The sequence below is a fragment of the Notamacropus eugenii genome, chromosome 2 (assembly GCF_028372415.1).
Source record: "Notamacropus eugenii isolate mMacEug1 chromosome 2, mMacEug1.pri_v2, whole genome shotgun sequence".
NCBI lineage: Eukaryota > Metazoa > Chordata > Mammalia > Diprotodontia > Macropodidae > Notamacropus > Notamacropus eugenii.
In genome coordinates, this window is record NC_092873.1 from 528,665,623 (window position 1) to 528,693,496 (window position 27,874).

General features: G+C 43.7%; 1 protein-coding gene across 2 annotated transcripts in view; it reads right to left on the bottom strand.

The window, feature by feature from the left end:
- Positions 1 to 699: 699 nt before the first annotated feature.
- WLS (Wnt ligand secretion mediator) overlaps positions 700 to 27,874 on the bottom strand; it is a 207,855-nt gene continuing 180,680 nt past the window's right edge. Inside the window, exons 14-15 of one of the 2 annotated variants that reach the window (XR_011975891.1) lie at positions 20,619 to 20,717; positions 700 to 18,017 (exon numbers count right to left, since the gene is read on the bottom strand). The gene's annotated coding sequence lies outside the window, so the exon portion shown is untranslated. Of the gene's footprint in view, positions 20,718 to 27,874 lie in introns of both variants that reach the window. The other variant, XR_011975890.1, reaches the window with a different exon arrangement.

Genomic DNA, 27,874 nt, shown 5'->3' on the forward strand with positions numbered 1-27,874 from the left:
ACAGACACATAGACACAGGAGAGCCCTGGCCACTCCTTCCCACCACAGCTCCTCACCTCTAGTTCCCCACCACCCATGCCCAGCAGCGCAGCTGCCTCTGCCCTCCTTTCTCCCTATAAGATTCAGGCAAATCCCAAACTCTGCCACCTATCCACCGCTGGCATACAAACCAGGAGTTTCCCTTCTCCCAGTTCAAGAGCCTATTGCTATAAAAAGCAGAAAGCTAAGATGTAGTTATTAGAACTGTCACCAACAGGCTCTGATTCCTGTAGCTTAAATGGAAGGAAGGCCTCTCATCCTCTCCTCCTGCCAGTCAGAGCGGCCAGGTGCCCAACGAGATGCCAGCTCAGGCTAACTAGACACACCGCCCACCCCCAACGGGTGTGTGGAGGAGGGAGGGAGGGCAGGAAGGAAGGCAATCTTAAATCTAGAACAGGGAAGGATCTGAAAGTCCAGAGAGTCCTCCTTCTATTTTACAGATGAAGAAACTGAGGTATAAAAAGGCCAATTGGCTTTCCCAAAGTAACACAAATAGGGAATAATAGGAATTCAGACCTGGACTTCCCATTCAGCAGACGTGTCAATGCCCCCAAAGAGGCAGATGTGGGTGGGACTCAAAGTCAGATTTCTTTAAAATGAAACCCCCCCCCCCACACACACATACACACAGAGCTTGTCACCCAGTAAAAGCAGACAGACTTTGTGCACACTTGCATTTATTTCAGATACAGCTCGTATTACCATTTGCTCACAAGTCCTTCCCATTGGGATAGAAGTTTCTTGAGGGTGGGGACTGTGTTTACCTTTGTGTCTCCACTGCTTAGCATACTTCTAGCCACATAGGAAGGGCTGAATAAATACTTGCTGGACAGTGACTACAGTTCCAGAGGAATCATCATGACGCATGCTGCCCACATCCAGATCAAGGCAATGATTCCCTCCTCCCCCCACCCCTTCCACCCAGTTCCAGAGGCCCCATGCTGTAGAGTATGACCCAGCTCCTGAGGGACACCACATGGAGACAGATATTCAGGGACATGTCCAAGGTAGGATTTTATTTAGCTTAATTATACATATTTTATAAAGGGTTTTATTTTTCTTCATTTCTTGGGGGGTGGGGAGAAGAAGGAACTAGGCTTCCGTGACCTGTGGCTAAATTTCTTATATGCTGTGGTGCAAAATTATGCTATAAAACCATTGGCACTCTCCTGTCTCACTCACCAAAAATTCCTTTTCAGCCTGAGGCTAGGGTTGGTTCTGTATCAAGGCCTCACAAATCTCTATCCAAATTTGGGGTGTAAGGGAAAAATGCTAGACTTGGAGTAGAAGGTCTGAAGTTCAAATCCTGATCCTACCATCCTGCTAAAATTGTGTCTTGTTCTGGTTCCCCTTGCTAGCTCTCCCTGCTTCTCCTTAGCAGGGTAAGTTTAAAAGTAGCAGCAGGGGATCTAGAACTCCCGTACAGATCTTCCCAAAGATTTAAGGGGTGTCATTTACAAATTATATTCTATATTAAACAAAAAGTCATGTCCTGGTAATGTGTTGAGTCAGGGAAATCCCATGATATGCCAATCTCAGACAAGATCTAGAGGACCAGTAGATTGCCAAATGGTGTGGATAATTTTGAAATAACATGGTCATGTTAACTTTAAAGCTTTTCTGACAACTTTGAATTGATTTGGATATGTTAGTGAACCCCAGTGAGAGATATAAGAGTCTGCTCCCCTCAAAACCCTGTGAACATGAGCCCCCAAACTCCTGCCCCCACCCCTAGCCCTCTTTCATCTCCTAAGAGGCCATGCTCCCCACTCTAATGTGTGATAGTGGCATTCTCTGCCTCTGCCCCTTCCCACCCTCTCCCTTTACCACCCCACTCCTGCCCCCATGCTTTCTCCCTCTATGACCCATTTTGCCTCCTGCCTCTGTACTTTTGTGCTATTTCCTCTAGCACCTTTGATGCCTTATTAAAATGTGACTGGGGCCTCACTTCCTGCTGCCATCTTGGTGTTTCCCAGTGAGCACTCCAAGAACTGTGTCTATCTCCCTGCCCCATGTTATAATTTCCTAAATTAATGATCACTAGAACCACTTACTGCCCAAGTGATTGTGGGTGAGTCCTCTCTCTCTGGGGCCTCAGTTTCCTCATTTGATAATTATAGGGGTTGGACCAATGGCCCTCCAAGTTCTATCCCAGCTCTAAATCTGTAATCCTATGAAAGTCAATGTCTGACGTCTGAAAAATCCTATATAATTGGATTTGGGTTTTCTTCTGGCCTCTTCTCTTCCTTTCCTCCCTACTTTGGGACATTGCTGGCAGGGGAGGGGGACAGGGGCAAGTCAAACAACTTACAAATGGTCTTTGGATTTATTTTTTTCAGTTCTGATCATAATCATAAACATAGTTCTAGTTACGGGGGATCCTAAATCTCCTCGAGAGCAATACAACAGCCATCTAATACATCTCTTTTCTTCCATAGAGATGTTACCAGTTCTAGCAAAAGTCTGACCTGAAACAACAACAGCAGCTATAAGTTCTGGATATTCAGAATTTAAAAAACAAAACCAGTAAGGTCTCAGAACTGGAAGGGACCAGCAAGTGTCTAATTCAAACCTCTCACCTTACAGATGGGGAAACTGAGGCCCAGAGACAGACGTGGTTTGCCAAAGACCCTGCAGCTGGTCACTCTTGCAGCTTAGAACACTGACACTAAGACTTTCCTACTTCATAGAGTCTCTCATCTCATCAAGATGGGGATTCCTTCCACTGGGCTAAGGCACAGCCCATCCATGCAGAAAACAGAATTTCAGGGCTCAAAAGGATTTCTGCAGGGGCTAGGGTCAACTCAGACTTAGTAGGAAACCAGACTCTAGCCTTGGATGGAAGACCTGGGGTGAGGGCGATGGAGCTCAGACGCCCTGAACAGGAGCCCTGGAGGCCACACCTTACGGGTTGGGCTGGGTCTCCCTGGAAACAAGTTTTTGTTCTTTTTTCTTACACTAAGTCCAAGCTGGTCTCTCTACAGCTCCATCTGTGGCTTCTCCTTCTGCCCTTTGGGGATGAGCAGCAGAAGCCTGACTGCTGTTCCATGGAACCCTTTACCTATGTGAGCAACAGCACCCCTAGCATCTATCCGCACTTTAAGGCTGGCAAAGCTTCTTATAAACATTATCTCATCCGATTCTCAAACAGCCCCTCTTTCACAGATGAGGAGACTGAGGCAGATAGAGATTAAGTGATTTACCCAGGGTCACACATCTAGGAAGTATCAGAGGCAAGATTTTGACTGAGTTTCTCTTGATCCCAAATCCAGCTCTTGATCCACTATCCCACCTCTCTGAAGACAGCCATCATCCCTAAGATCCCTTCCTTCTCCAGCTGGGATATGTTGGACTAAGTGACCTCTGACATCTCCTCCAGCTCCAAGATTCTGTGATCTTCATAATGGCACAGTAGATAAAGATGGACTTAGACTCAAGAATTCCTAACTTTGAAGACCTCCTTAGACATGTACTGACTGTGTGACCCTGGACAAGTCACTTAACCTCTCTGTCTGCCTCAGTTTCCTCATCTGGGAAATGGAAATGATGTTTTGATCCTCACAAGAAGCCAGTGATGTAGATCCTGTTATCATGCCTGTTTTACAGATGACAAAACTGAGGCTTAGATAAGTTAAGAGAACTTAAGGTGAAATTTCTGCACGATTCTTGGATTCCGAGACTCCACTCCTCCATGTTGCTTACTTCTTCCACAATTTTTTCTCTACCCACCCCTCCTTGGGAGGAAAGCACTTTAGAGGGTCAAGCAACCTTTATGTTATCATTCGTCATCATCCCCAGGTGGAGATGCTTCCTTCCTCCATACACCCCCCCTTTCCTAGTAATCTGTCTGAGGCTGGGTTCTAACCCAAAAGGAAAAGGGTCCCTCCCAGCAAATCCAGCACCTGAGGGCCTTTTTCTGCCTACAGGGCCCTGTGCAATAAGGACCATTATCATCCCCATTTAGATGTGGTCACATTGCTGGTAAGTGTCTGAGGCAGGATTTGAACCCAGGCCTTCTGACTCCAGGTTCACCCTTCTTGCTACTATGTTGTCCAACTGCCTAAATTTGAATCTGATAATCTAAGATTCCTTCCAATTGTAGGGCTTACATCAGTGAAAATTTTTACCAGAATAATTAGCCCAGGGAGGCAACATGCAGAGCATATAGAGTGGCCTCCAGTCAAGGAGACCCCAGTCTAATTTTGATCTGACATTTGGTAAGGCCTTTAAACCCATTCCCTAGGACAGTGAGTTGAAGATGGGCTGCTGTTCTCTGTCAGTGAATGGAGGTCCCACAGCAGGAGTTGCCCACAAAGATGAAATCCAGGCCAGGCCTAAATAAAGAACCCAGAAAAGACCTTATCCCAGTCTGTGCTCAATAACTAAATTCATTAATCTCCTCCATCTAATACTACTTAATACCACTTTCCTTGAACTTTGGAGGAGCAAAAAATACAAATTAATTTTACCTCTGAAACTTGGCTCCCTACTAAGTTCAAACTGGGCCCAGAGTCTTGCAGGTGTGTTTTTGTTTCAGCTATAAATAGCATTCTTATTTCAAGGCCCATTATAGCAATTAACACGCTGGCTATATAAGAACGGAGGCAAGCTGTCTTCTCCCAAATTCCAGGGGCATTTTAATCAATGGAGTCGGGTCTGCCTTATGTTTTCCTCAAAGGGCTAATTGGAGGTTTTGTCTTGACTTCTTGTTCTTCACAGAGAATGGAAATTCCAGGAAAAGAGCAGGTCTCCTTCGATGTTTCCGGCACCTCATCCTGCCTGCGGTGCCCTTGCTGGAGGTGGGCGGGCTTCTGTCGATGCCATAGCCAGCTAAATGCAGACAAAATACACTCTGCACTTGCATTGACCTGGAAGTCTAGGAATGTTTCCAAAGAAACATTCCAGCTCATTACATTAAGGCGAAGATTGCTAGCTGGCAGCTTATTAAAAAACCACAATTAGTTAACTTATACTAGTCCTCAACAATTCTCCAAGAGAATTTCTTTCCCCTGTGGTCCCTTGAATTTTATTTAGAGAATTTTCCCAACTCTGGCCAGGAGGAAGTCAGAATGAGCCAGGGATAAGTCTTAGAGAATTTCAGAGTTCCAGGCTTCCAAGAAGTATCTAATCCAACCCTTTGTTGGCTAGAGCTGGAAGCTGAGACTTGGAGAGGTATGTCCTTATTTCCTGCCCTAGGAGCAAATACAGCTGCTTCTACCTGGCTTATGAAGTCCTTCCCGATCTGGCTCCTGCTTACCTTTCTAGGACTGTCACACACTCTGTGGTCCAGCTGGACTACCCTACTTGGTTTCCCTTCCTTATTGCTTTTGTACTGGTTGACTGCCATAAGTGGAATGCTTGTCCTCTTCACCTTTATGTCTTAAAATCCCTGTCTCCCTTCAAAACTCAGACCAAGGGCTATCCCCCACAAGAAGCCTTTCCTCAGCCTCCCTCCTCCATTTGATCAAACTCCCCATTATTTTGCATTACTGATCTGCATACATTCATCACCACTCAGGAGAATGAATATAAGCCTCTTGAGGACAGGGACCATTCATTTTTGACATTGTATTCCCAGTAACAGAGGACCAAGAAGATACAGTCAGTTCCCTTTTCTATGTATCAGTCATTCAAATACTTGAATGACAGTTATCTTTTTTCCGCACTAAATCTTCTCATCTCTAGGATTAATGCCTCCAGTACCTCTGATAATAAAATAAAATCTCTAGTACCTCTGAAAATAAAATAATAAAAAAATGACAGTCATGATAATGATGATAATCAGTAAAGGTTTACAAAGTACCTTCTTAATATTCATTACCTCACATGAATCTTACACACAGTCCTGATAGGTAGACACTACAGGTAGTATTACCCCCATCTTACAGATCAGGAAACAGATTCATATATATTAAACCATTCGCCTATGATCACACATCTAGAAAATGTCAAGGCAGCATTTGAACCCAGGTCCAGTACTCTATGTACTCCCTTCTCCAACTACCTTGTTTGAACTTCTTCAGCTTTTCAAGCACCTCCCTAAACCATGGCCACCAGAAACAGACTCACTGGACAATGTGAGCAGGGCAGAACTTCCATGGGGACTCTCACCTTCCCAGCCCTAAGGGGATTGTTCTCCCACAGTAGCCTCTTTGGGGGCTGCCACTTCCCATTGTTTGCACTTTCAGCCCACTGCAATCTTCAGGTATTTGCCACATGAATTCCTGCCTTCTACCTCTTCCTCATCCTGTCCTTGTATGGCAGATTTTCTTTTTACCTAAGTGCAGGATGTTACATTTATCCCTATTAAATTTTATCTTATTAGATTCAGCCCATTGGTCTGGACTGTCAAGACCTTTTTGGATCCCAATTCTGTCATCCAGTAAGTTAGCCATCCTTCCCAGATTCAGCAAATTAGATTTGATAAGCATGCCACCTTAGCTGACTACTGCTGAAGTCGCTGCCAGGTCAGAAACTCGATGATATTAATGGGCTAAGTCTAGAGACAGCTGTAGCCTTTCTATATGATAGATGACCACAAATAACCTCTAACCCTGACCACCACACGCACCCTTCATGTCCTTAAAGAAATAATCAATTTACCACTGGCAGTTGCAAACACTTCGGAGATGAATATGACAGCTTGGGAGTCACCAAATTGATCAGACCTGTTGACCTAGTGATTCCATTGCTAGAATACTACACTAAAGACACCATAAAAACATCTCTTTGTACAAAAAGCTTTCATATAGTAGCTATTCATAACAGAAAAAAAGGAAAGCAGTCTACATTTCTGACAATTAGAGGGTTATAATATGTTAATGGAAGGGTCTAGAATGTTTTTATTTTTTTTTACCAGATTCCCATAGCTGCTAACATCCTCCTTCCTCAAACTATTTTGTCTTCATTTGGTATATGATGTTGATATGTGTATATATAGTGCATAGCTTAATAAGGTGTTCCAAAAGTCTTAATGCAGTATTAAACTTTAATAACTTAAAATTTTAAGACATTAAATTTTAATTACATTAAGTTAATTAAATTAAATAATTAATTTGTTTAAATGATTGCATAAATTTATTTAAATAATTAAAATTTGAGCTTTGATAGCTTAAAACTATGCTGAAACTTTTGGGATACCCTGTATGCGTGTGTGTTTATGCATATACAAGTAGGCATAAAAGAGAGAAAGGACCAGTACTTGAGGGCAGGAAAATGGACTCAAAATTGTCCAGCACTTTGGACAGGTCTTGAGAAAGAAAAAGAACAAAAATTATTTTCTTTGCTTGCTTGTTGTATAAACTATGCACCCAAGAAACACTAAGTGGATGAAGAATGCCTGTTACTTAGACTAGTAGTGTCAAACTGAAATAGAAGCAGATCCCCACAGACCTCATACTGACTTAAAAAAACATAAGCTAGCATTATCTGTGTTGTATCTTTATGTATTTTGTTAGACCTTTCTCAATTCCATTTTAATCTCATTGGAACCCTCTTCCCCTCACCTGGGGGACAGGCTACTAGGGAGTTTGAGTCCTCTGTTTGATCTAGGGTATGACATGAAGTTAGATGGACCAAACACACCATCAAAAACCAGTACAATTGAAAGGAAAAGTGGTGTGGTCACATGAAATGCTAAGGTCATACAAGTTAGATGAGTCAGGGGGAGAATTTGAATTCAGATCCAGTAACTCTAGAGCCAGTGGTCTTTCTCCTCTGTAATCAGCATATTGCATGTTATTGGTAATTTAATTAGTTCTGCTTTCTTAAAAGGATGTGAGTTGGGAAAGATTTTTACCCTGCTTTGGGAGTTTGATGGATTGTTTTATAGGTGGTTATTAAGTTCATGGTTTTTTAAGAAAGAATAAATTCTGATTTAAGAATTTATCCTCCAAATCAGCATTAACTGCCTACTATGTGCCACATACTGTGTTAGGTACTGCAGATTCAAAGATACAAACCAATCTCTGCCCTCAAGCAGCTTCCACTCTATCAGAAGAGACACTACTTGGATATGAAAGTTTATTCAAAATAAAGCTTGTATTATTGATCACAATGGCAGAATAAGGTTCAGAATCCAAGAGTTCTTGAGGATTTGTGGCTTTCAGAAGACTTGGGTTCAAATTATGAATCTACTACTCACTACTGTTACTTGTGACTTTGGACAAGTTATTTAACCTCTCTGTGCCTCAGTTCCCTCATCTGTAAAATGAGGGGATTGGCTTAGTGGTCTTTGAGGGCCCTTCCAGCTGAATATCTGAGGTTCTAGGGTCATTAAGTTCCTTTCCAGTTCTATCTTCTAGAGAGTTTCATCACCCAGACTTCCCCGTACTATTGAAATTGCAGGCATGGACCAACACATGTCTTGCCTCCCTCCCTAGGTTGTATAGAAAAAAGCACTTTTCATGCTTTAAGCTGTCATATAAACTCATCTTCTGCTCCTGACTTTTCCTTCTCCCCTCAAAGGGCGCTGGGATGGTTTAGAGCGGCATCTTCACCAGGAGATAGCTTGCCATAGACATGGTCTATATTGGGGGCAGGAGTGAGGCTTTGAAGGAAAGTTGGATTTTTAGTGGTTTGTCTCTTCCTTTTACTCTTCTCTAAGGCCTCCTTTCCCCTTCCTTCAGTCCTCTGGTAAAGATAGCTCCCATTTATATATGACATTCCAGCCTTCAGAGTGCTTTCTTCCCAACCCCATCAAGAGTGCTCAACAAAACCTCTGAACTCAGAGCTGTTGTCCCTCACTGCCTTCTCCCAAGAGGGTCTGAATCAGAAGTCTTTTCTCTCAGTATCAGAGAAAAAGGTTTGTGCTCATTAAAGCCACTGAAACACCGAGGAGCAGGGGGAGGAGCTATTCCTGCGCCACTGGGCTTTCCCAACAACCCTGACCAATTTCCCTGCTTTTGGTCCCTTCACAGAAACAATCAGTAAACATTTATGAAGCACCTACTATGTGCTAGCCCCTGAAGATAAAAGACCATAAAGAAATAGGCCTTCCCCTCAAGGAGTTTACATTCTGTCAGAAGGGGCAGCAGGTGCCTAACGAAGCAGATACTGCACATCTGCACATAACCTGATGGAAGATACTTCCCCCCCAGAGAGAGGGCAGTGGTGATGAGAGAATCAGGAGGGTCTATGTATGGGGGTGCTGGAGCAACGTTTGTCTTGAGCTCAAAGACAGAATTGAGGGAGAACTTTTCAGGCACTAACAGTGGATGCCAAGACTCAGAGATGGTGTAAGGTGTGTGTGTGTAAGGGGGAGAAAGCTGAACTCTTGTCCATGGCCACCCGATACAACGTGCGTTTCACCCACCCTTCAACCATGTCATCAAAGCCTCTTCTCAAAAGACTGCTGGATGTCTGTCACTGACCTGGTGTTTCTGGGATCGCCCTCCAGAGCATTTCTCTCCTGGGAGCCTCACACAATGCTGCTCTTGCCCGGTCTCCATAGCCTGAGGCCCTTTAGTTGGCTGTGGCTCAGCCTTGCCCAGACTCAGTGGGCTGTCTCCAGCAAACAGCTGAGCGGAGGGGAGGCCACAATCAGTTCCATCCCACCCCACCCCACCTGCCTCCAACTGCTGGTCAGCGACTCCTGCCCATCCCATCCCACCTGGAGGATGCCTCTGGGGCCGGTACAATCCCGCAGACCTGGTTCTGGCTTGAAGGTCCGGTTTTCACAGAGATTCTTCTGGCCTTAGAGGTCACCAGGTCCAATAAGAAGACTGGAAAAGTCCTTGGTACTGTGGCAAGAGTGGGAGGACCTGAGTTCAAATTCTCCCTGTCATTACCTGTGTGAACTTGGTTGGGGGTCTCACTCAGTAGCCTCTGAGACGCCCTCGAATCCAAAGGCTATGATGCCTCTGGGATGTTGGTCTGTGAAGGGCTTCGTTCTACTTATCTTCCTAGCCTTACAAACTTAAAATAAAATTGGACAGAAAGTTGGAAAACAGAAGTAGCTGGTGGCTTCCTTCAAAGCCACATCCCTGCCCCCAGTATAGACCGTGCCTACGGGCGTGCTATCTCCCGGTGAAGATGCCGCTCTGCACGATCCCAGCGCCCTTTGAGGGGAGGAGGAAAAGTTAGCAGCAGAAGCTGAGTTTATATGCCAGCTTAAAGCATGAAAAGTGCTTTTTTCTACACATCCTGTGAGGGAGGCAAGACATGTGTTGGTCCATGTCTGCGATTTCAATGGTACGGGAAGGTCCAGGAGAGGGAACCCCCTTTACCTTACCAGTGGAAATCAGCAACATCTTTTCAGCTAAGTCTTGGAGAAGGGTCCTCAGGGGTGAAAGGGTCACTCAGCCCAGACTTGGCAGAAACAGGACTCTAATCCAGGAAGCTGCCCTTCAGATATTGAAATCATTGCCTTATTTAGGGATGAAGAAATGGAATCAGGTGTTATTTTCTGTCCTTTACATATGGGGGGGAGGGAATTTCACAAAAGTGAAGTTACCCTACCTGTGATCCCAAAGCTAGCCCTTTCCAGAGCCAAGATTGAAACTTGGTTCCCCTGACCTGCTTTTTGTATCCAACCACATTGCCTCTCTGTGCCTCAGTTTTCTTATCTGTACAATGGGAATAACAACAGCATTTACCTCCCAAAGTTGTGAGGGTCAAATGAATTAGCATATGTAACGTGTTCTGCAAACCTTAAAACTCTGTATAATTGGCTGTTATCGTTACATCTCCTTTGTATTGTCTACTTCAATCTCTTATCCAAAGCAATGCAATGCAGTGCAATTCAACATACATTTATTAAATGCCTACTATGTGCCAGGCACTGTGGGAAGTGCTAGGTACACATTAGCCATTGAGGTTATTTCTGAAAGATGGTCACCTAACCCCTACCAATGGAGAGCTGATTATCTCCCAAAGTAATCCATTTCACTTTGGGGGGAGTGGGGGAAAGTCCACTCTAATTGTTAAAAAATTATTTCTTAAAAACCCAAACATTTTAATATATACTTAGAATAATCAAGTTGGAACCAAGAGGAGAGAAAAAAGATATCTCACTCTCATCTTTGCAGAAGTGGGTGGGACTATGGGCACGGAAGAGTACATACTCTGTCCAACTCCATTTGGTGTGTTGGTTAATTTTGCTCAACTACTTTTTTTTCTTTCCTCTTATTGTCTTTAAGGAGGAATAGGTCTCTGAGGATGTGAAGGTGATGTGAGGAAGGGTATATTTGGAAATGGAGGTGATGTGATAGTAAAAGATATGAATAAAGGTTTTTTTTTTTTTTTTAAAGAAAATCATGTTGAGTTCAAACCTGCCTCCCTGTTACTTTAAATGAGCAGCTAGGTGGTGGACTTGGAGTCAGGTAGATCTGAGTTCAAATCCAACCTCAGTCACATACTATCTATCTGTGTAACTCTGGGCAAGTCCCTTAACTGCTGTCTGTCTCAGTTTCCTCATCTGTAAAATGGGGACAATAATAATAGTGCCTACCTCCTAGAGTTGTTGTGAGGATCAAATGAGATGATACTTGTAGGTACTTAGTACAGTAGAGTAGTACAGTGCATAGTAGGTGTTATGTAAATATTAGCAATGATGATTAATTATTTAAATGAGTGAAAAACAGTTATTATCCCTTATTCCATGTCCAAGAAGGACTGATCATGTCATTCCCCTAATTAAACTTCAATGTCTCCTTATACATCTCTGGAATTGAATATTATCTCCTGTTTAGCTTTTAAAGCCCCTTACAGTCTTGCCCCAATCTCTTTCCATCCTCAATGTCCAGTATCTTCTCCCCTCACCCTGCACTCTACAACATAGACATCTGGACCATCCTCTTCCCACCTTCTTGCCTTTGCCCAGCTGTACCCCATGCTTGGAATGCACCTTTCCCTCACCTCTCTATCACAGGATGCCCCTCTTCCTTCAAGATTCACCTCCAGCACCACCTTTTGTGGAAATCCTTTTCTGATCCTCTCAATTATTAGTGGTGCCCTCTCCCCCAAACTACCTCGCATTTAACTAACGTGTTTATTCAGCATATCTATGTCTACATATGAAGATATATGTCCTTGTTTTGTTCCCCACTAAAATGGAAGCTCTTTGTGAGTAAAGATTGTTTTAATATGTCTCTATCCCCAGCACTTAGCGTTGCACCTGGCACATAGTGGATACTTAATAAATGCTTGTTGATTGATTGGAATGAAGATGGTCAAGGTGAAATATCAAGTGTGGCTGGGACCATATTGCTGTGAGAATCTGCTTTCACACACTTATCACTCGATTCAGACAGGCCACTGGGGCAGGAGTTCCAAAGTTGAGTGGATTATCCCCCAAGGGGGATGTCTATAGAGGTCCAAAAGTTTCAGTGATAAAATATGACCATTTCTAACCACTGGACAAGTAAGATCCCTTTCCCTCTGGTAGCCTGCCAACTGTCTGATGATGGGGATTGTGTCTCCTTTTAGTCTGGAAATCCCCTTTGTTCCCGAGTTTCTGGCCACCATAGGTGCCCTTCTCTGCCTGATGGCTAATTTGTCAATTTCTCTCTTTACATGTGGACCACAGGATGGAAGACAAGACTCCCACTGTGGCCTTGCCAGTTGGAGGGGCCATCGCTTCCTGTGATCTGGACTCCTGCAGACTAAGATGCTCTGTAAGTGAAATGTCATGTGAAGAAAACATGGCAGCCATACCACCAAAGCACAAAGGAAAAAGCAGAGTTGGAGAGCATGTCAGTCCATTCAAAGCAGCTCCAGGGAGTTCTAATGTACAGCATTGATGTGATTTGCCAGCACATCTCGGGTCAGGATTTACAATGGCCAAGAGGAGGCAGGTTCAGACAAGAGCTTCTTGGGGGCATGAGACCATAGACTTAGAGTTGGAAGGGATTGCGGGGAGGCCACCACACTCCCTAGTGTAGCCCAAATCATATTAAAGAGTAATTAGGAAATACTTAGCAAAATTGATAAAAATACAATCAAACATAGATAACATTAGTATGTGTTTTCTAAATCAATGCAGCCTACATGGATCCTTTTGTATTGTTTAGGGGCCCCCATATCTATATGAGTTTGCCAGTACTGGTCTAGTCAAAACTCTGTCCCCATTTTACAAATGAGGAAACTGAGGTCAAGAAGGTTTGATGTTTCACACTGTTGACAAAGCAGCATTGAGTAGTATGAGCAGTAGCTAGGCACTGGACTTTGAATCAGGGATACAGAGTTGGCTGATTGTTGTCCTTTGTCCTTGAAGAGGACACTATGCTAGAGTCAAGCTATAGTGTGTCTGACTGTGGCTGATCAGACTAATTATCACAGGTGGGGCACAAATAGTCCTCATGAACATTTGGGTGGATTGTCTAAGTTTGTGCATCTCATCTTTCTTTTGAGCTGTTTCAATTCTGTTTTGCTCATGGCCCAGCCCCTTCTCTGATGTGGGCATGCCATGCTGAGCAGTCCTGTGCCAGTGTCTCTATGTTACACAATAAATTCCAAAGTTCTTAAGGGAGGCCTTGAGAGTGTCCTTGTATCGCTTCTTCTGACCACTGTGTAAATGCTTGCCCTGTATGAATTCTCCATAAAATAGTCTTTTTTAGCAAACAGTATCTTATCCTGCCAGGTGATCTGTCAATCCAGGGCACTGGACTTTGAGTGAGGGGGAAAGAAAGAGAGAGAGAGAGAGAGAGAGAGAGAGAGAGAGAGAGAGAGAGAGGAAGAGGAAGGGAGGGAGGGAGGGAGGGAGAGGGGGAGAGGGAGAGGGAGAGAGAGAACTTAAGTGTTTACCACTGTGATAAGAACTGTGAATACAGACATTGGGAAGCTTATATATTCTAATGAGAGAAGACCACACACAAAAGGGACCTGAAAATTGGGGACTGGGGAGTACTGCCAGCACCTGTGAAGTCAATGAAGCAGGAGAGGAGTGAAGGAAAGAACATTAATGGCTTGGGTGCTTTTTGAACTACAGAGTCTAGGGAAGAGCTCCCCAATGGGAGGAGGGCGCACCAGGAGTGGAGGGATATTGCAGGTTGAGGAGGCTACAGGAGCATGGTGGAGTCATGGGTTCAAATTCTTACCATCCATGTCTGTTTCCTCATCTGTAAAATGAGCTGGTTATTTTTCCTCATCTTCCATTCTGGCCAGCTCCAAGTCTGATTTGATTCTTCCTAGTAGCATGGTATAGTAGATCCTGTGTGGTTCATAAAGTCAAGAAGACCCAGGTTTGAATGGCTGTGTGGCCTTGGGGAGGTCCTCTAAACTCTGAGCCTCAGTTTCCTATCTGTAAAATAACACCTCTATCTCATAGGTTATCATAAAGCTTGAAAGAGACGACATATTTAAATGCTTTTCAAACTTTCAAGCCCAATAGAATTGTGACTGAGTAGTGCTGTTGCTGAAGCTTGTCAGTCATGTCTGACTCTTGGTGACCCCATTTAGGGTTTTCATGGCAAAGATGTCGGAGGGGTTTTCCATTGCTTTCTCCAGCTCATTTTACAGATGAGGAAACTGAGGCATACAGGGTTAAGTGACTTGTCGAGGGTCACACTAGTAGGTTTCGGAGGCCACATTTGAACTCAGGTCTTCCTGACTCCAGGTCTGACACTCTGTGCATTGTGTCACCTAGATGCCCTCTCTCAATAGATTATCTCCAATAGATCCTATATATATGTCTTGTTTGTGCTTGTTTGTTTGCATGGTATCTCCCCAATTAGACTGGAAAGTCCTCGAAAACAGGGACTGTTCTTTGCCTTTCCTTGAATCTTCAAAGGCTTAGCAGAGGGTCTAGCTAGCACACCGTAGGTGTTTAATAAATGCTCACTGACTGTCTTACTGTACTTTATATTTATGTAATCTACATATTGTTTTATTCCAAAAGAATATAATTTCCCTAAAGACAAAGTCTATTTTCCTTTTTTGACTTTGTACACCCAGCACGTTAGACAGCGCTCTGCACCAAGTAGGCACTTCAGAGATGTTTGTTTCAGTTTCTTCTCATAGGATGATAGAGAACTGAAAAGGACCTCAGAGGCATCTAGTCCAACCCCTTCATTTTACAGAGGAGAAAATGGAATTGAATTGGATGTGTAAACCTTGAATGGGATCTGAAGATGTCAGCAATATTAAGTGGGATTCATGATGTGGTGGGTTCTGACAAGTTGGGAGGCCCCTGCTTGCTTTGAGATTTGGAGTCATTTTTCCTGAATTTCTCATTGGATGGATGAAGAAACTGTGGTCTTGAGAGGTTGCGGCCACACAGCTGTGCCCCAAAGCAGAGTCCCCTTCCCCCCACCTTTAATTAAGAGACTATCTCCCAGACATTGTCGCTTTGAAAGATTCCAAACATTGGCATTGAACCACATGACTCACCTTGGTTAAACAAATATTTTTCCATTATCAAATTTTCCTTCTTACCAAGGAATAGTGTTGGGATTGGAAGTTCAAATCCATGTGGATGGTCTCAGGGGGGTAAAAGTGGGACTTCTAAATCTTAGAGTCTTACGAGGCCCTCCATGAACAGCGGGGATTCGAGAAGGTCAGACTGAGCTAGCTCGGCTAGCTCGGGTATTTCCGCCTCTCCCCGGGAGATACGTGATGGGTGGAGTCTCCCTGCCCTCGAGGTCGTCCCGGATCTGGGCACACTATTGTTATCTAACAGCACAGGTATTCAGATGCAAACTATGCGGCTGAAGGTTAAGTAGGATTGAGGAAGCCTGAAAGCTCTCTTAGCACGTGAGGAGCCAAGAGGACAGTAGGCTCTGCTTTCTTCTCTTCCTCTCTCCCCTCCCCCTCTCTCCCCGCTTGTACTTCTACTTCCAATCCCTTAAGATCTTAGCCTCCTTAGGAAATCTCCCCCTCTTCCTCCTAAGGAAGACCTCCCTGCACTTGTAACTAGACCCTGAAATAAAGCTCAACCCTTGTTCGACTCTGGAACGTCCTTTCTCTCATATGAGCATCCGGTTTTGGCCAACCGAAGACCTCGGAGGTGAGGTAAGAAGACTCGGGTAGCCCACACAGGCCTCTAGGCCTGGCAGAATAGTATCTGTATGGAAAGGGGAGCTGTCCAGTGGGGCTCCGTCCTTCATGTAGGTGCTGTGTCCTCAGGAGACTGACAACCCGTGTGGAGGAAGAGGGACTTGGGGGGCTGATTTCTTCAAGAACACAATTGCATGAAATGGAGGGATAATGAGGAGTGTCAGAGGGAGCCAGCAACCTTCTCTCCCCACCTGTTCCCCATGTGGCCATGAACTCATGCCTCAGCTGTTTTCCCATTTCTTGTGTTTCATTGTTTACTGCTCTGGGGTAAACGAGTGTAGGAGATGGACTGGACTAGGCTGTGACCTTGAGAAATTCAAGATGCTGGAAGAAAAACCTGAGGTTCCTGGACTGGAGTCCACAGGAAAGTGTGCCAGCAGTTAAACTCACAGAGCCCATGCAGCCCTGAGAATCAACTTGCTTGACTCAGTCCACCCATGAACCTAAAGGGGCATCTGAGACACTCTGCTCTGCAAGCAAAGGATGGCCTCCTCCTTCAGCTCTGCTATATCCAGAGGTGAACTTTGTGTGGATGATACTTTGTATTAACCATTTTACATTATTAATTCTGCCCAGGGACCTTGGTGGTAGAGAGGAGAGTGTTCTTTATTTTGGGAGGGGGGCCCATGTTTGCACTTCTTTCTGCATCTTCTCAATAAAAAAACCCTATGTAAAACTGATATTAATTGATCAAAATGATATTGGAGTGCTAATCACTGGTTAGAGATATTTAGGAACTGTTAGCTGGTTGGTTGATATGGGAGAAACAGAGCAGATTGGGTCTCAAGTTTATAGTGTTAGAATAACACGTAGGAAAATCTTGAGGAGAGATAGAGTAGATGCCTACCTCTCAGGATTCAACGTGTCAGTGGAGTTAGGGTTGGGAGAAAGAGCTCAGGGCTGTCTAAGCTACATATAACTTGTGTTGCCATCAGGAAATATACTTCATGCTTCCAAAGAGGAAGATATTGGAAAATATTTCCTTCCTCCTTCTACCCTATGGCATCTCTTACTCCGATGATAGCAAGTTTTCAGTTGTGAATCATGTTACGTTCTTCTACAGCAGAGTGCTTCTAGATGTGTTTATATAAGAATCCAATCATGTTACCAGGGGCATGGGCCACCTCATCCCTTTTTTCACCGATGTAATGTATACAGTAATACTAATAATAGCTAGCATTTATATAATGCTTCAATATTTGCAAAACACTTTAAAAATACTACCTCATCTTATCTTCACAACAACCCTGGGGGTAGATGCTGTTATCTCCACTTTACAAATGAGAAAACTGAGGCAGACAGAGGTCAGATTACTTGCCCAGGGTCACACAGCTAGTGTCTGAAGCTGTTTAAACTTCAGTCTTCCTAATTCTAGATTTGGGACTCTACCCACTGCATAGTCCAGTAGAAAGTATAGAAGATCAAGAAGCCAAAGGCTAAAGTCTTGGTTTCTAGCTCTGGCCCTCCCACTGACTGGCTGTGTGACTTCTGGCCGGTCATTTCATTTCTCTGAGCCTTGGTTTTCTCACTGGCAAAATGATTCCAACTGTCCTCTAAATTTCTTCACAGTCCTAAATCTTTAAATTTTAGAAATTTACATATTTTGCTTTTATTTCATTAGCATTTCCAAATAAAACTCCTCTCTTTCCACCATCCCTTTGTAATAAAAAAGAAAAAAAAATGTTAGAATCAACTGAGTCTGATAGGGTATGCCATGTTCTGCACCCATGGCCCCCCACCTCTGCAAAGAAAGGCAGGAAGGTCCAGCTCTAGACCTCTAGGGCTTGGAGGTCTGTTCTTTTGGGGAACTTCCACCACTTTATATTCCAAAATATAACAACTCCATTAGGCCCTGGGCCCTGACTGACTCAAATGATCTTTCTCCACAAGTAGATAAGAAATCCAGCAGTGACTCACCCCTTGGAGGAATGGGGGAGGCTTTCTCCACCGCTAGATCTTCCGAAGTCTGAATAATGAAGTGGGCTCTGGAGGAGGAAGTGGAGGATGTGAATGCCAGGGAGTGAGTCTTGGTTACCATGAAAGTGCTCCAAGCCAGAGAGAGGCATGACTCTCTAGCCTCCCCTCCTCCCCAAGCTGGCAGCTCCCACCATCCAGCTCATTGCTGGTGAGGGCTGGTGAATCCCAAAGTCCTCCCTTTCAACTAGGACCCAGCCTCCCTCCCCATCTGGATGCAGATCCTGGGAGGTAGGGGGTGGGGGTGGAACTGACACTGCCTCCTGTTTGCTTTTCTGAGAAATTGCTGTTCATCAGCCATATGATCATAGGTGCAGGGCTAGAAGGGACCTTAGAAGTCAAACAGCTTAAGCTCCTCTTTTTAAAAATGAGGAAACTAAGACCCAGAACATTATGGGTGTCATCATTATCCCATTATAGATTTAACACCATCAATGAACTTCATGGTCTTCTAGTCTGACCCCATCATTTACAGACAAAGAAACTGAGGCTCTGAGAAGTTGAGTGACTTGCTCAAGGTCACAAGCTAGAACAGGGCAGAATCAGAATTTGAACCCTTGTCTTCTGACTCCAAGTTAAGCATTCTTTCCACCGAGCCACACTTCCTCCCCCCAAATCAGGGGAATCCCTAGAGTTCCAAGTGCTTTCTACACCATCACCTTGGAGAAGAGTCAGTATCAGAATTGTACTTTCCAGTTTAAAGATGAGGAACCAGCAGCTCAGAAGAATCAAGAGGTTTAGGGAAGTGGTTTGGAGATCAGACACTTGATGTGCTGATGGTCTGCTCTCCTCCCTTTCCCTTCTCTGGCTCTCAGCTTCTTCATTTATACAATGAGGGATTTAGAATAGAAAGTCTCTTTCATGGCTCAGTCTGCTGGTCTGACTTTTCCCATTGCCCTCATTCACCAGCAAATTAACTAGTGGAAACATCATTGTACTTCTAATCAGGAGGACAGGAGTTTAAATCCTTTCTCAGTCACTCACTAGTTGTGTCACCCTGGATGAGTCAGTTCATCTCTGTACGTTCAGGTCCTTCCCCTCCCCCTGTAAAGTGGGGATAATGTTGTGAGGATCAAATGAAGTGTCTCTTTGCAAGGCTTAATGCACTGCACAAATTCTAGCTGTTATTCTTATTCATTTTAGGCTCTGAGAGAAAATACAAAGGAAATCTTTGACCCAACAATACCACTTCTAGGGTTGTATCTGAAAGAGATCACAAAAATGGGAAAAGGACCTACATGTATAAAAATATTTATAGCAGCTTTTTGTGGTGGCCAAGAATTGGAAATTGAGGGGATGCCCATCAGTTGGGATGAACCAGTTGTGGTATAAGAAAGTAATGGAATAATATTGTGCTATAAGAAACAATGAACAGGCAGACTTGAGAAAAACTTGGGAAGACTTATATGAACTGATGCTTGAGTGAAGTGAGCAGAACCAGGAGAACATTATACACAGTAATAGCTACAGTGTGAAATAACTGATTTTGATAGACTTAGCCCTTCTCAGCAATGCAAGGACCTAAATCAATTTCAAAGAACTCATGATGGAAAATGCCATCTACATTCAGAGAAAGAACTAAGGAGTCTGAATGCAGAGTGAAGCAGACTATTTTCTTTTTTGTTTCGTTTTCTGTTTTCTTTCTCATGGTCTCTCCCATTCATTATAATTCTTCTATGCAAGATGACTAATGTGAAAATGTATTTAAGAGGAATGTAGGTGTGGGGCCTGTATCAGATTGCATGCCATTTCTGGGGGAAGGGAGAAGGGAAGGGGAGAAAATTTAAAACTTGAAGTTTTAAGAAGCGAATGTTGAAAACTAAAAAAAGAAAATACAAAGGAAATAAAAGAGGAGATCTCTACATTACAGGAATTATAATATATACTTATAATTTGGAGTCTTGTATGTATTTGAATAGATTCTGTTTAGTCTGAGGTTAGAGTGTGGTGAATGGTAGTCAGGAGAGAGCACTGCACTTGGAGAGGTCAGACCAGTAACATTCTTCATACCTTACTTATAAGCTGCCTAAACCAGCATCACTCAGTTTTCTCCTGTCCCATTTCCTGCAAATCCCTTCTTCCATGAGTGAATTCTTTCCCAAATCTTCATTTGGTTGAGGGGCCCCAGAAGAGCCATCTCTCATTCTCAGTATTTAATCACACAGCTACCTGGGCACCCCTCCCAAACACACACACTCCAGCTTCTCTCATATGCATTGTCTTCATCTATTACAATGTAAACTCCTTGAGGGCAAGGATTATTTTACCTTTTGCTTAACACAGCCGGAGTTTAAACTCAGTGCCTGGAATTTAATGAGCATTTAATAATTAAATGTTTGTTGACTGACAGTTAACCTAGTCTGTGAAATGGGGTTAACCATATTTATACTCTCTGGATTTCTACTTGTGCCTTCTGTAGGAGAAGAAACATAAAAATAAAGAATTGAGTCCAGTGTGGGGAAGGACATCATGTAGATGACCAGGAGTCTGAGCTAATGAAATAGACTGGAGGTTGGAGAGAAATTGAGGAATATTTGAAGGAGAACAGTCTCCATACTCAAACACCCAGTCAATTTCTACTTTAAGAAAAGTGCAAGATCAAAAACAATTACCTGTTTTCTAAACATCTCTTTGCTGGTTCTTCATCTTCATGTGATAAAAGAGAATCCTCTTCTTTCATTTCACTGAACAGGAAGTTCAATATTTTCAATCTGAAATCAGAATATGTAATAAAATCAACCCTTAAAATTCCATGAAACCTAAAGGGTAACTAAGCTTAATGAGAATGAATGAGATCCTTAAAACAGCTTTCATTTACCAACCTAAAGACTGATTGTGTATCATCTTATGGGTAACCTAGGGAGGGGAACCCAAATAGGTCAACTCTTGAAGGAGGAGAAGATTTTTGGCAATGCTGGGGTACAGACTCTGGGAACCCCCTTGAACTCTCCTTGAATCTTCCCACTTAATCTGATTTTTCATACCCAAATCTGTTACTCTTAACCTAGCTTGGCCCTTCATTATTTGTTATCTCCTCATTACCTCCAGCAGTTTCCCCACCCTTGATTACATAAGAATCCCACTCTCTAGATTCTGACTTGCAATCACCCCAGTCCCATCAAGATCCTCCTTAGACTCCTCCTCCAGAATCTCCCTAACCCCTCCTCCCATCACCCCAGACTACTAGGCCACCCCCAGATCCCTCCCACAGTCTTTCTGTATATAAGAGCCTTCTTGACCCCATGAAGGTGCTCAGATTCAGCCTGCCTCAGATTCTGTCTACTTGAGACTCATTCCGACCCACTTGTGAGGCAAATGGTGAGGCTTCTTAAGAATCAACCCAATGTGGTGAATCTTTAATAACCTTTGTTTTGCTTTAGCTGAAAGAAGGCTTGGGTTGATTTTATTCAGGCAGGACCCAGCATCTCGGTATTTTGGGGTCCTAAGCACCCCAAACCATGACATGGTTCCCCCACCTCAAAAGCAAGATGAGTCCAGGTAAAAAAGAAAAGGGAAGTAGAACAATTACAGGGCAAAGAAAATTGATAGAGATTTAGTGGGGGAGAGGGGCGGCAAACTAGTAAAACTGATGGGATGTTGGCCCAAGACTGAAAGACGGGGAAGTTGGGTGAGCTTATCAAGTTAAGAACAGGTGATAACTGCTCACAAAAGTGCTTGGGTGGCAATGTAAATACCCACAGAGTTGAAAGAAACCAGGATGACAAACCACTGAGGAAGTTGTGCCCTGATTTGCATCAACTGCACCCGATATTTGCAATTCTGCCACAGTCAGATGAGGACTATGGGTTGTTTTTTTTTTCTAGTGTAGGTAGATCATCTCTCCTGGAGGAGAAAGGGAAGTCTTTCCACTCTCCAGGATGTTAGGGAGAAGGGAGGTCTCTATTCTCTCAGATTCAGTCAGTCAATCAGTCTGGGGTCATTTCTTAAATGCTCTGCCTGTGCTACTGGGGCTACAAAGAAAGGAAAAAGACAGTCCCTGCCCTCAGGGAGCTCCCAGTCTATTGGAAAAGTCAACATGCCAATAGCAGACAAGGATGTATAGAGATAATTATCAGAGTAAGCATCAGAGTTAAGAGGGATCAGAAAAGGCTTCCTGGAGGAGGTGAGATTTTAAATGGTACTTGAAGGAAGTCAGGGAAGCCAGGAGGTGAAGAAGAGGAGGGAGAGCCTTCCTCCAGTATGGGGGAAAGCCTGAGAAAATGCTCAGAGTAGGGCAATGGAGTGTCTGGTTCAAGAAGCAACAAGGCGGCCAGTATCACTGGATGGAAGCAGACATGAACTTGAGGTAAAAGGTGCAAGAAGACCGGAAACATGGAGGTGAGGGATGGGGCAAGTTATAAAGGGCTGAACATCAGAGATTTAACATTTGGTTCTGGAGGTGATGTGTGGAGGAGGGACTTAGGTCTGTTTTCTTTGGCAACATTGGACAGAACCAGATGATGTGGGCAGAAGCAGCAAACAGGTCAATGGGGCTTGAAGTCAAGAAAGATTTCCTTACGTTTGGAATTGTCTGGGAAAGGAATGAGCTGCCTTGAGAAATAATCTAAAGGCAGAAACCAAATGACCAATTGTCCAGTTTATTGTGAGGAATCCTTTCGTGGATGGCCACAAGATCCCTTCCAACTCTCAAATTCTATGGTTCTGGGACCTATCCCCATGTGATCGGTGTGAGTGTCAAAGGAGACAAAACGCATCCAACACTTTGTACACCTGAACGTCCTCTAAGAACCCCCAAGATCCTAGTAATTCACTAAACTATAGGGAAGTATTCTGGGAGACACTGTCCAAATAGTGACCCAGTCAGATGTATTCATCCCTTCAGGCCCTGCACTCAACCCTGGCCACAGAAATACAAACTAAAAGAAAACTAATCCCTGCCCTGTGGGAGTTTATATTCTAATGGGGAAGATGGAAGTAAAAGGGAACTGAAAAGAGGGAGAGAGGAACTGGGTGTCTGCCGAGGGCAGGATGGAGAGGCCCTGAGGAGTGCAGCCCTGTCCGATGGCTGGCCCTGGAGGTGCCAATTAGAGGGAGGGGCCCCAGGAGCATGGGGGACTGAGGAATTGTTCCTGCCACTAAAGCGATCTTTCCTAGGGAAGAGGAATATGAAAACCATGCTTATATGTCCAGGCACACATTCAGGAGATACATTAAGATGATCCATGGGAAAAGGAGTTTGAGTAAGAGTGACTAGGAAATGAAATGAAGGTAAATGAGCCATAAGAAGAATAACTCGAAGAGAAAATTGATACAACATCTGTAGTGTCTCCGTGGGCGATTACCATTCACAAGGTCCTTGGGCGACCTTTGCATCAGTATGCATTATGTGCAGAGTGGTGAGTTCCCTCTTCTGTCTCAAGGGGGAACAGGTCGTGAGAAGGTGAGAGCAAAGACCAGAGGAGGAGGACAGACGAGTTGGAAGGGGCCAAAGGGGTAAAAGGAGTCATCGTCCTTTGGCTTGGTATCCTCGGTGCCTAGCACGGTGTCTGGACCAGAGAAACTTGACAGGCTTGTAGAATGAATGAGTTAATTAATTGAAAAGAAAGTTGAGGTATTAGTAATAATAGCTCTTATATGATTTTTCACAATTTAAAAATTATTTGATGTATGTTATGTCATATACATCTCACAGCAACTCGGGGTCACAAATTTAGACTTAGAGAGACTTTGGATGCCAGAAAGTTCAACTCCCTCATTTTACAGATGAGAGAATTGAGGACCAGAATGGTCAGGAGACCTGTCCTGGGTCACAAAGGCATCAAGAAGTGGAAATGGACTCTGGAGGACAATGTACAGGAACAACATGGTGGCAGGGATCTATCAGAAGCCCAGTCATGTGGCAAGGAGATAGGGGTTCAAATCTAGCATCTGCCATGCCATGGCTGGGTGACCCTGAGTGAGTAGCTTATCCCTTACTGCCCCAGATAAGGGCTAGGCCTTAGGGATAGAAAGACACAGAGGAAATAATCTCTGCTTCAAGAAACATATTGTAATTATAGATACATGGCCAACTTGCATCAGTGGAGAGTCTCAACCCTAGTAGTTTTTTGTACCAATGAAATCAGAGGTGCAGACAAAAAAAATAAACATAAAATTTTAAGCCCTTTTCGTTTCTAAACTATATAACTTTGAGCAAAGCAGCTCACATCTCTGGGTCTCAGTTTTCTCATCTATAAAATGAGGGAACTAGATTAGAATGCCCCTGACGTCCCTTCTCATTCCAAATCCTATGATTCTCTGATCTGTTTATATTTCTTTTTTCCCCTTGATCAAGAAAAGGAAAAGTCAACAGGCAGCCATCGAGTCTGGGAAGGATGCTCCAAGCTTTGCTGTGTAATCAAGAGATTTCCATATTGGCAGAAGGAGAATCTGCAGTTGGAGATAGCAGAGATGCTCAGCCCAGGGTGTCCAGGTGAGTAAATCTTAACTGGACTTGGGGATGTTTTAGAGCAGATGTCCTTATCTTTAGGAACATACATGTTTAGGAGCCACGGCTCCCAGTCTAAAGAGAGTCATGGACCAAATTAGGCCTGGGGGACCATAGTCTCTGTAGTGGAACATGGAAAGTTGAGGCAACACTCATTCAAGGACTGTTGTTGGATTTCATTCACACATCCAGGTGCCTTAGAGTAGGGACTTCATTTTTCATCTTTGTGCCCCCAGTTTCTGGCAGATAGTAGGGGGTTTAATAAATGCATGTTGAAGTGACTTGTGTATATAGTCTCTCTTCCTCTGTAACTGCCACTTTAATACTTTGGGAATCTGTCATTTCATAGATGTGGCATACATCCATTATCCACATGGATCTGTAACCCCTCTGGGACTTAAATTGGGAGTACTCTGATCAGCTTAATTGAGATTACATGCCAGTGGACCTTTGAAGGAGACTTCTGATGCCCTTTGCTGCCTCATGGAGAATAGGTGTCAATACTTGAGGAGGGATTGGCTTGGATTCCTGTGGGACTGACTTGTGTAGGCAGCACCCTCTTTGTGCAGTTTGATATAAGTGGGTCTTTAGTTACAGAATTGACTTTCCCCTTTTATCCTCAGCATCAACCACAGTGTCTGGTCACATAGTAAGTATTAAATAAACACATGTGGACTGACTAAGGGCTAGCTTGGAGAAGAGGCACATTGAAAGTACTTGTGCTCATGTCCATATTATCCAAGAGGAGAGTTTGTAGACACCAGTGCCAGCTCCAACCTTAAAGAGGCAGTGATATAAGCCCTCTGCCCAAGAGATGGCAGCTCTGGAGAGATAAGTTCCAGACTCCCAATCTCCTAGATAAATGAGGGCAGATTTCCTGGGCAGCAGGATCCTATGATCTAGCCTTTTGAAGAGAGAAGCAGGGTTCCTGGATAGCACCAATTTGGAGATTTTCTCATTAGCAAACCCAAGTTTGTGAATGGGGGTAATCTAGCCTTCTGGGTAAATAAAGGGCAGCATGAACCTTTTGGAGAGAGAAGAATATGCTATGACTTCCCATAGGTGGAGGGACATCTAAGACATAGTATAGGGGAGCAAAAATATGGGCTTTTCTCTTCACTACTGAATAACCAGTGATACAATGGGAAGGGGGTCAGTCACCTATATACCCACCTGAGGTTTGTTTCCCTTTTGGAAAATGGAAGATGTTTTTGTTTTGGTAGCACCATCAGCAGAGCTCCTTAAGGCTGGATGCCCTCATTGGTCCCAAGAACAAGGTAGAGCTCACCACAACTTTGGAGGGATGCTTATTTAGCAAACCCAGCAGTGCTTCCTTCCCATGTTGTCCCAAGTTCTCTTTCATAAGAGAGGGGAGAATACTGGTGGAGTTGTTAACACTAAGGAGAGGAAGTTGAGTGGGCTTATCAAGTTTGTAAGAGGTGATAATTGGCTTCGAAAGCTTTAAACAGGTGCTAGAGGTTGAGATGTCAACAACCACAAATAGTTAGAAGAAAAAAAAGGGGGAAGCCTCCAGTTCTGAAGAACAGGGAAAATGGTGTATTGACTTACATTGATCATACCTGAGAATTATAATTCAGCTACAGCCAAGGGACTACTATCTGCATCTCAAAGTATGAGAGATATAGTAGGGAGGGCAGAGTAGTATGAGATGGTGCTAGCATGGGTCTCCAGGGTGAAAGAGAGGATCTCTAGCATAGTAGGGGCTTGTTCCCGTAGCAACCTCAGGTTCTTTTTTATTGTGGGAGGAATCACGATCCTTTAGAATAGTATCATGAAGCTGGATGTCTCTATGGGTTCCTGGAGGTGAAAGCACAATTCACCAGAATGTTGTAACCTTTAGCAGACTCACAGGCTGGTGCCAACAATGGAATACCTGTATGATATTCCATTTTATGGACTGAATGAAGGACTCACTTCCCTTATTACAGGCTTCACCAAAATGTGAAAGGAACTGCCTCCCTTGCAACCATATGAACATTTTCCTTCTAAGGAGAGAACAAGTCATGGGGTGATGTTATGAGTGTGAAGGCCCCTAAGATCCTGAGAACTGGTGGGACACCAAAGAGGGAAGAGAATTGGACAGACTATTTATAAGTTACCAGGCTACTTCATGTTGTTTTTGCCTTTTTTTTTTTGTGGGGCAGAATAGAGGCTGTCCTATACCCATCATATATCTTATTATCTTGTGTGCTTGTAGAGGTGCTGGTTCTTCTCTCTTACACCATATCTATGGAAACATAGATAGCAGCTATAGTCAAGCTGTATTTTGAGGTGTCCCAGGTGCAAAGCAGAGCAGGGGCAAAGTAAGCAAGAGAGTGATTTGAGGTAGGAGAAGTTGCCCTCAAGGTTGAACCTGGTCTGTGCAAAATGAGAGTTTGGGGCATTAGCCCATGGATTCCATTTAGCAGAACTATTGTGGCTAAGGATAAAAACTAATAAAAATACCACCACCAGTTATTATTATTGCTTGATCAGTTAGTCCTGACCCCATTTGGGGTTTCATTGGCAAAGACACTGGAGCCGTTGGCCATTTCCTTCTCCTGCTTGTTTTACAGATGAGGAAACTGAGGCGCAGTTATTAAGTGACTTGCCCAGGGTCACACAGCTAGGAAGGAGACTGGATTTGAAATCAGGTCCTCCTGACTCCAGGGCTGGCAACATTTATAACAGCAACAGCAATTGTATTTCCTTTAATCCTAATAATACCCCTATGTGGCAGGCACTGTAGATATTAGGCTCTCGCTTTGACAGATGAGGAAACTGAAGCTGAAAGATAACAATAAAAAATACCACTGAAGCAGCACTTTAAGATTTGCAAAGCATTAAATTGGTGTATTCTATATGCTCCTATTTATGTAATATAAAATATGTATCTATGTAATATATGCATATAGACACATGAAATCACTTTTGTCCCCACCACAAAACTGTGAAGTAGGTATGATTATTAATCCCATTGTACAGATGAAAAAAAGAAGGTTCATGAGGTTAAAGACTTACCCAGGGTCACAGGTATCTCACAAGTGTCTGTAGCAGAATTTGAACTTGGGTCTTCCTGACTCCAAGTCTAGTTTTCCTATGCCAGGCTGCTGACATACGGTCCAGACAGACTGGTACCTGAATCCTACCCAGTGGGAGCTCGCCTTCTGCTGGACTATCCTTAAGAGAATCTGGCCTGCTCCCTCCATGATAACGCATTAAAGAAGGCAATAGTGGAGATCCTTTGTGAACCAGCCCCAGAGTGTGGCTTTTGAGCCCTGCAATGTGTCTCCCATAGGGTTACAAAAGAAACCAAATGTTAATGAAAATAATGATGTATTTTTTTTCCTCATTCAAGTTCATGGCTTTGCTGAAATCTCTCCTGGATGCATTGAAGGTCCATAGACTCCAGGTTAAGAC